The following is a 7531-nucleotide window of genomic DNA, read 5'->3' as shown; positions in this document are numbered from 1 at the left end:
CAGATGCCCACCCGGACCCTCCCCTATAAAGTCAGGTTTTGCGGCCGGAGTCCGCACCTTTTTGGGGGGGGCTGCATTGCAGTACTTAATGCAGCTGGTGGCCATACCAGATACGGACTTACTTTTGATTTTGACCCCCCCCCCCCCTTTGTTCAGGGACAAATTAGTCACATGTCTGTGGAACTTGTTTAGTTAATGTCTCAGTTGTTGATTCTTGTTATGTTCATACAAATATTTACACATGTTAAGTTTGCTGAAAATAAACGCAGTTGACAGTGAGAGGACGTTTCTTAATATATTTTAAATATCACATATAAATAGCTGGGGAGATATAAATAGATGTGATTTGGGAGCTGAGTGTGTGTGACCCACTCAAGATAGTGAGAAACACAGCCTGTTGAGTGAAGGTAAACATGAAACAAATCTGAGTTTTGATAAGAAACAATCCTCTAGTAGGTCTTGAAGATAGTTCATCTGCAATGCTGTCATCCATTATACCTCTAACTATTGAACTTTGAATGGCCATTGCATGCTAAACTTACAGTAAGAGGCTTGATAACTGTTGAATTTCAGCTTTTTTTATCCTGAAAATGTTATCCAGGCTTCACAGTTGATGTAGTTTTCAATGTCCAATACCTAACACAAAGCCACACATAATACACCAAACCCATGCCTTGTTTAGTCCTTATGATGCATCTATCTACTGTGATATTCTAAGTCCCTGGTAACTGCCTAACACAAATGAGAACTGGAACAGCTATTTCATGCAGAACACAACCATTGAGCATGTGAATATACTGTACAGCTTTATATTTTCAATGCATTCTCCAGTTTTTTGTGTATCTGATGAGTCCATACACACACACAACATACTGCAACATAACTGCACTGCTCTCCAGTTTTACTGTTGTCCATTGAATGTCTTCTGAGGCCCGTTTGGTATTTGAAGCTGATGGTGGATCACGTGTATGTCAGAATGACTGTGATCTTTGCAGTTGTCTCTCTTGGCAACTTTAAGATGAATGCACTACGTCGATCTCAATAAGAGCATCTGCAAAATGTGTATGGTTCCTGGTAGTTTACCCATCTGGGTAACACTTTTACAATAAGGTTCCATTTGTAAAAGGGTTATAATTACATTAATGGTTATATTGCATTGGTCAAGAGTGCCGTCACTTGTCAATGTTTGCCAAATAGTCAGCCAATATTTACCTCCACTTATTAACCATTTATAAATGCACTTACAAATGTTTATCATATGAACCCTTATGCATCCTCATTTTCTAGTTGTACAGTGGAACAATAGTTATTTTATCACCTTTTTCTCTCAAAATGTTTCTGTCCCAGGAACTGAAGAGGTTGGTTTTCATGTGTCTTGACCAACCTTTGCCCTGATGCCCCAAGCCAAATTTACATTCAGGACATTATTCAATCATCATCATTACCGCTTACCAGATTATATCAACACATACTTACCACTTCTCTGTGATAGCCTAAGTATGGTGAACACTGGTGTGAAATGGTAACCCTAATACCTTTGGTTGGTGAAACAGTGGAGAAATCATCTCACAACGTTGAATGTTTTGATCTTCATAACTACCATTCATTGACTAAACATGTTTAACAAAGTGTTGAATCTTCACTCATGTGGTGATGAGTACCAAATGTCTAAGCTCTGAGAGAACTCTCAAATCATGTCGAAATTATTTCCCCACATGTATAACTGCTAAAAGTATATCTTATTTTAAAGTGACAGACCTATAAACACAACTGAGTTATCAACATTTATAACTGCTAAAATTATACCTTCAAAGGTGCAATAGACAGAAATCACTGCCATTTCCTGGTTGCAAAAATTCTAATAGTTTGCCTAATTTTAGTTAATGTGGCAAAACAAGCAGTCATTGTTTAGAGAATCATTGTACCATCTAAACCACTGTGAAATATGCTTCCCATAACCAAAAATATTGTATTTTAAACTGTTTGAAGCTGGTGGACAAAACTAAACTTAATGGGAAGCATAGAAGTATGGGTGGCAGGTAGCCAGGTGGTTAGAGCGTTGGGCCTGCAACTGAAGGTTGCAGGTCGAATCCCTGAGCTGACAAGGTAAACATCTGTTGTTCTGCCATTGAACAAGACAGTTAACCCACTTCCTAGGCAGTCATTGAAAATAAGAATGTGTTGTTAACTGACTTGCCTAGTTAAATAAAGGTTCAATTAAAAGAAATGCACACATAGAACATATCTACCACTTCTTAGACTTGCTTTCAATGACAGATCTATAACCTTTAAAGAAAGTCAAAACCTATTGACCATTTATTAATGAGTTGAGCCTACCAATATTTATAACTTTAATTATATTAATATTAAGTTAAACATGTTTAACAGTATATAATCTCCTCAAACATGCAATACATAGTGAAAACAATTGAATTGAAGGAGACACTGGGAAAACAATTTGAATTGCAGTGACTCAAATCTGTGTAGTTCATGTTCTACCTTTTTTAACATTACAAGTCAGAATAGAAATTGATAACATATTTAACTATTTAAAATACAACACAGCGCCCCATGGCGCCTTCTGTTGTCTTCATCCGTTTCTTTCTTGTTAAGGATTTTCCCATTCTTGAGTCAGACCTTATGGGAATTTGTGGGAGAGAAGAGGAAGTTATGACAATTTAGCATAGACAAATAGCTACATTACTCTACTCTCATAAATTCTACCATTTAGGTTTAGCTAGTTATGTTATCCACTGCTAGCTAATAACTTGCTAACACTAATAGCTAGCTACCACAGCTGAAAGGGGTTAGCTTGTTATCACAATTTTTATAATAAACTAGTAAATTCGTCTTAAAATTGGAACCACTAATTGTAGTGGGCTGACAAAGGACGATAGCAAATGTACCAGCAACCGAGCTAGAGACTGAACATGAGTTCAAAAGGTTAGATAGCTAGCTAGCTACCATGCTAATAAAACAAAGCATTCTAAACAAATTGCATGGAATATCATGTCGATGTTAGCTAACTAGCTAACAAATGTGATCTATTTAGCTATATCATGCCAAGGATCATATCGTGTTAAATCGTCTAGCATAACGTCTATATTGAAAAATACGTTTTAAAATTGACCTAATGCTAGCTAGCTAACGTTTCCTAGCCAGCTACCATAGGTAGGACAGAGGTGCTAGCTGAGCAGCGTACTAAATCCAGCAGCATTTCTGTATTCAAAGGTGAAACAAATTGCACAGCGAATTCACCCTCTCTACCCTGTATCCTTTGAACAACGTTTTTTTCACGCAATCTCTTGTCTGGATTTTGAACACTTCTAATAGCCACGTAGTACTGATTATTTACGAGGCACTGTCACATGATGTGTCAATTCAACATTCTGGGCACGTTCCAGGTCGTCTTTATTTCAAGCACGTTTCACAGATGGACAGATCTCACAGTCGGATGCATTTTTCAGAAACCTACGATTCACACCAATAACATGTATTGAAACCTTGAGCGTTAATTTCTGTAATAAATAAGTGTACCAATGCATCATCAGGGTTTCAAACATGGGGCAAGACACACCATGGCACTTGACCATTGTTCTGAAAACCAACCATTTCTGTTCCTGGGACAGTGCAACAATGCACCACACCCAAAAGTGAGAAAATAACCATTGAAAGTAAGGTTCCATGATGATACATAAGGGTTCAATATTATGCGCACATTATGCATTTATAAATGGTTATTAGCTGGAGGTAAATAGTGGCTCACTATGTGGCAAGCACTGACTGGCTATCACAGTAATTTGAGAAATTTGTTATAACCCATTTATTAATGGTTTACAATGCATTAACAATGGATTAAATAACAGTTGTAATTGTAATTACAAATCCTTCATAAACCCTGTACAAATAGAACCTTATTGTAAAGTGTTACCTAAATCGGTACCTAAGTAGATGAACACTGTTAAACATAATCTCCACCAGCTCAAGTTAGTACTTTCCACAGGGGTATACTACAAACCAGAATCAATGAGTTAGCCAGCTAACTTTGATGAGCATCCAGCAATAACTATTGGCTTTCTGGTTCATTAAGAATCTAAACATAGATATGCATGAAATGACTCTTAAAAAAATAAATAATAATAATTCTGAACCCTTATCCAAGTTAGCTGGCTAACTAATTGAAGCTGCTCTGTAGTATACCCCTCTGGTTTGTTAACCCTACCTGGAGTGACAGGTTAACACGAGACAGAGGCAGGATGACCAATCAAAAGAACTAGGATGAAGACGAGGACACATAGTACATGACTGAATAGAGCCTTCTGAAATGCAACAAGCACAATGGCTCATTCCCCAAGTAAGACCTTCCAAATGGTATAATACCTGCTCATTTGTAATGTGTCACTGTGAGGTACTTTCTGGGCGAGAGTATCTGTTACCATCGTACTTCGCTGCCGCTTCTCCCTGATACCTGTATAGTAGCAGTGTTTACTTGTCTGTTTTTCGTTAAGCGTTTGTTTTGTCTATTTTCCGGCCTGTTGTTTTTGTCCACTTTTAGGCCTACTTGAGTTTTGTGACTCTTACAACCTTGGATATTAGTGTAAGCTAGCTTTCTAGTTAGCCTACCTCTGAGTCTGGACTGCGCTGCTGTGACCACATACCAACATGCAGTCTTCCTCTGATTGCTGTAATCATGGTTCTCTGACCCACCTATGGATTATTGCTTTGGGAATTTATCTATTCTGAATTTCCCTTGCCAAATACCTCCCTCTGGAATACCTGTCGGATTACCCTCCTTAGCTTTCCCCGTGGCCTGGTGTACCTCCCGCCTCCTCCCTGCTTATTCACCCGCTAGCTCTACAGCCTCTCCCCTGAAGCGCTTCTCTCCCTGGCTTTCGTTATTGTAACCCAGCCTCCACTCTTATGCCATCGTGTGAGCTCCAGCCGTCAATCTCATTGAGGACGTTTCCGTTCTCTCTTTGCTTTTGCTCTAATGGCAAAGGTTGTGTTTCAGATGTGTTTTGACTGTGGGTTCTAGTGCTAGCTGGATAAAGTAGGTTAGTTGCTTGCTGCTTTGCCTACTGTGGTGGTTTCTGTGTGGATTTATCTGATGTTTTCTTGGATCTAAATCACAGACCTCACTGGCTCCTCTCTGTGCCTCCTGTTTGTACGATGCTCTGGTTACTATGGTTTCCCCCTCCCTGTTTTTTCAAGACCAAATACTATTCCCCCCTTGATCTTCGCCACCTGAAATATAACTATTGGCTCTCCTCTGATGTACTTATCCTTGTCCGCTCATCATACATCCTACGTAGACGCCGCTACCTGCATCGTGGCTCACGTTGCAACTGGTCTTTCAACTATACTACTGGTAGCAACATTAACTCTCTTTGGTCTCACTCCACCCTGCTCCCAATAGATCATCTCGTACTGTAAACCATGACTGCCTTCAGCCTACCACTATCGATAAACTCACCTCTGTCTCACAATACTAACTTTGCTCTCCTCAACACTTGGTCAATGAGCAACAAAGCCCCCTTGCTCCATTAACTAATATCTGACAACAAGCTAGACCTACTTCTCCTAACTGAAAGTTGGCAACAACCTGGTGATTTATTTTCTCTTAAGCAAGCTACTCCCGCTGGTTATGGCTACCTGTGTCACCCCCGCTTCATCGACATCGGTGTACTCCAAAATCAAAATAACTGAACTGTCACGATCGTCGCCAGGGTGGAAATGATCGGACCAAGGTGCAGCATGGTGAGCGTACATTTCTTTTTATTTAAAAATGTCGCCAACAAAACAAAGAATAAGGACATGACGTTGACTAGGGCTATACAGGCCACTAACACAGACAACTACCCACAACTTAGGTGGCAAAACAGGCTGCCGAAGTATTGATTCCCAATCAGAGACAACGATAGACAGCTGTCCCTGATTGAGAACCATACCCGGCCAAAACATAGAAACAGAAAACATAGAAATAAAGAAACTGGAATGCCCACCCTAGTCACACCCTGGCCTAACCAAAATAGAGAATAAAAACCTCTCTATGGCCAGGGCGTGACACCTACTGTCTCCTACTGTCCCACCTACTGTCTATTTGAATACATTGCTTACAAAGTATCTTGCTCCATGACCACTATCCTTATGTACCATCCTCCTAAAGCTAATGAATCATTCCTATCTGAACTACTCATCATTTCTGTCCCACTATCTCCACACTTACTGTTGCTTGGAGATATGTATATGTCATGCCCTGACCATAGAGAGCCCTTGGTTCCAACCTGAAGAGCCTGTCAGCAGTCTGGTGAGTCCTGTGCCAGCTCTCCGCACCCTTCCTGAAGTGCGTGTCACCAGTCCGGTGCCACCTGTGCCGGCTCCACGCACCAGGCCTCCAGTGCGTCTCTCCAGCCAGGTACTTCCGGGGCCAGCTCCAAGGCCGGAGTCTTCCTCTGCGCCAATGCCCAGTCCAGGCACGGCGTCCAGTTCTGCTCCAGGGCAGGAGCCTTCCTCTGCGCCGGTGCCCAGTCCAGGCACAGTCCCATCTGCTGAGCTCATGGTCAACCAGGACCTTGTCAACTGTCTACAGGTGGCACTGTGGCTGGGAACCTAGGAGCTTATAAACACTCTGCTGAGGTAGGAATCAAACTCAAGTCAAATCAAACTTTATTCAACAAAGTGCATTTCAAAGTCTCAATGTACTTTACAGTAAAATACAGCCTATTCGGAATATACTCAGACCCCTTAACTCTTTCCTTATTTTGCCTTATTCTAAAATGGATGAAATATATTTTCCCCTTATTAATTTATACACAATAGCCCATAATGACAAAGCATTTTTTTTTGTGCAAATGTATATATATAAAAAAAAAGATATCACATCACAAAAGTATTCAAACCCTTTACTCATAACTTTGTTAAAGCACCTTTGGCAGCCAATACAGCCTGACGTCTTCTTGGTTATGACGCTACAAGCTTAGCACACTTGTATTTAGGGAGTTTCTCCTATTCTTCTCTGCAGATCCTCTCAAGCTCTGTCAGGTTGGATGAGTTCACTGCACAGCTATTTTCAGGTCTCCATAGATGTTCAATTGGGTTCAAGCCCGGGCTCTGGCTGGGCCATAAGGACATTCAGAGACTTGTCCCAAAGCCACTCCTGTGTTGTCTTGGCTGTGTTCTTAGGGTCGTTGTCCTGTTGAAAGGTGAACCTTCGCCCCAGTCTGAGGTCCTGAGCGCTTTGGAGCAGATTTTCATCAAGGATCTCTCCGTTCATCTTTCCCTCGATCCTGACTAGTCTCCCAGTCCCCACTGCTGAAAAACATCCCTACAGCATGATGCTGCCAGCACCATGCTTCACCGTAGGGATGATGCCTGGTTTCCTCCAGACATGACACTTGGCATTCAGGCCAAAGAGTTTAATCGTGGTTTCTCATGGTCTGAGAGCCTTTAGGTGTCTTTTGGCAAAATCCAAGCGGGCTGTCATGTGGCTTTTGTCTGTCCGTCATTTAAGAATGAAGGAAGCCACAGTGTT

At 41.1% G+C, this 7531-nt stretch overlaps 1 long non-coding RNA gene across 1 annotated transcript; it reads right to left on the bottom strand.

The window, feature by feature from the left end:
* Positions 1 to 562: 562 nt before the first annotated feature.
* On the bottom strand, positions 563 to 3368 carry LOC118360463 (uncharacterized). Its single transcript, XR_004820872.2, has 2 exons — positions 3167 to 3368; positions 563 to 2637 (listed from the first exon to the last, which is right to left on the bottom strand). It is a non-coding gene; the product is annotated as an uncharacterized LOC118360463 (long non-coding RNA).
* Positions 3369 to 7531: the final 4163 nt, after the last annotated feature.

Source organism: Oncorhynchus keta, unplaced genomic scaffold, assembly GCF_023373465.1.
Source record: "Oncorhynchus keta strain PuntledgeMale-10-30-2019 unplaced genomic scaffold, Oket_V2 Un_contig_14950_pilon_pilon, whole genome shotgun sequence".
In the NCBI taxonomy this organism is placed as follows: Eukaryota; Metazoa; Chordata; class Actinopteri; order Salmoniformes; family Salmonidae; genus Oncorhynchus; species Oncorhynchus keta.
The sequence above is the reverse complement of the archived record's forward strand: the minus strand, read 5'-3'. Positions and strand labels throughout refer to the sequence as shown.